Source organism: Uranotaenia lowii, chromosome 2 (assembly GCF_029784155.1).
Source record: "Uranotaenia lowii strain MFRU-FL chromosome 2, ASM2978415v1, whole genome shotgun sequence".
NCBI classification, from domain to species: Eukaryota; Metazoa; Arthropoda; class Insecta; order Diptera; family Culicidae; genus Uranotaenia; species Uranotaenia lowii.
In genome coordinates, this window is record NC_073692.1 from 113,204,921 (window position 1) to 113,207,048 (window position 2,128).

Sequence of the window (2,128 nt, forward strand, 5' to 3'; positions counted from 1 at the left end):
TTTTTGTCATTTTTGTCATTTTTGTCATTTTTGTCATTTTGTCATTTTTGTCATTTTTGTCATTTTTGTCATTTTTGTCATTTTTGTCATTTTGTCATTTTTGTCATTTTTTGTCATTTTTGTCATTTTTGTCATTTTTGTCATTTTTGTCATTTTTGTCATTTTTGTCATTTTTGTCATTTTTGTCATTTTTGTCATTTTTGTCATTTTTGTCATTTTTGTCATTTTTGTCATTTTTGTCATTTTTGTCATTTTTGTCATTTTTGTCATTTTTGTCATTTTTGTCATTTTTGTCATTTTTGTCATTTTTGTCATTTTTGTCATTTTTGTCATTTTTGTCATTTTTGTCATTTTTGTCATTTTTGTCATTTTTGTCATTTTTGTCATTTTTGTCATTTTGTCATTTTGTCATTTTTGTCATTTTTGTCATTTTTGTCATTTTTGTCATTTTTGTCATTTTGTCATTTTTGTCATTTTTGTCATTTTTGTCATTTTTGTCATTTTTGTCATTTTTGTCATTTTTGTCATTTTTGTCATTTTTGTCATTTTTGTCATTTTTGTCATTTTTGTCATTTTTGTCATTTTGTCATTTTGTCATTTTTGTCATTTTGTCATTTTTGTCATTTTTGTCATTTTTGTCATTTTTGTCATTTTTGTCATTTTTGTCATTTTTGTCATTTTTGTCATTTTTGTCATTTTTGTCATTTTTGTCATTTTTGTCATTTTTGTCATTTTTGTCATTTTTGTCATTTTTGTCATTTTTGTCATTTTTGTCATTTTTGTCATTTTTGTCATTTTTGTCATTTTTGTCATTTTTGTCATTTTTGTCATTTTGTCATTTTTGTCATTTTTGTCATTTTTGTCATTTTTGTCATTTTTGTCATTTTTGTCATTTTTGTCATTTTTGTCATTTTTGTCATTTTTGTCATTTTTGTCATTTTTGTCATTTTTGTCATTTTTGTCATTTTTGTCATTTTTGTCATTTTTGTCATTTTTGTCATTTTTGTCATTTTTGTCATTTTTGTCATTTTTGTCATTTTTGTCATTTTGTCATTTTTGTCATTTTTGTCATTTTTGTCATTTTTGTCATTTTTGTCATTTTTGTCATTTTTGTCATTTTTGTCATTTTTGTCATTTTTGTCATTTTTGTCATTTTTGTCATTTTTGTCATTTTTGTCATTTTTGTCATTTTTGTCATTTTTGTCATTTTTTGTCATTTTTGTCATTTTTGTCATTTTTGTCATTTTTGTCATTTTTGTCATTTTTGTCATTTTGTCATTTTTGTCATTTTTGTCATTTTTGTCATTTTTGTCATTTTTGTCATTTTTGTCATTTTTGTCATTTTTGTCATTTTTGTCATTTTTGTCATTTTTGTCATTTTTGTCATTTTTGTCATTTTTGTCATTTTTGTCATTTTTGTCATTTTTGTCATTTTTGTCATTTTTGTCATTTTTGTCATTTTTGTCATTTTTGTCATTTTTGTCATTTTTGTCATTTTTGTCATTTTTGTCATTTTTGTCATTTTTGTCATTTTTGTCATTTTTGTCATTTTTGTCATTTTTGTCATTTTTGTCATTTTTGTCATTTTTGTCATTTTTGTCATTTTTGTCATTTTTGTCATTTTTGTCATTTTTGTCATTTTTGTCATTTTTGTCATTTTTGTCATTTTTGTCATTTTTGTCATTTTTGTCATTTTTGTCATTTTTGTCATTTTTGTCATTTTTGTCATTTTTGTCATTTTTGTCATTTTTGTCATTTTTGTCATTTTTGTCATTTTTGTCATTTTTGTCATTTTTGTCATTTTTGTCATTTTTGTCATTTTTGTCATTTTTGTCATTTTTGTCATTTTTGTCATTTTTGTCATTTTTGTCATTTTTGTCATTTTTGTCATTTTTGTCATTTTTGTCATTTTTGTCATTTTTGTCATTTTTGTCATTTTTGTCATTTTTGTCATTTTTGTCATTTTTGTCATTTTTGTCATTTTTGTCATTTTTGTCATTTTTGTCATTTTTGTCATTTTTGTCATTTTTGTCATTTTTGTCATTTTTGTCATTTTTGTCATTTTTGTCATTTTTGTCATTTTTGTCATTTTTGTCATTTTTGTCATTTTTGTCATTTTTGTCATTTT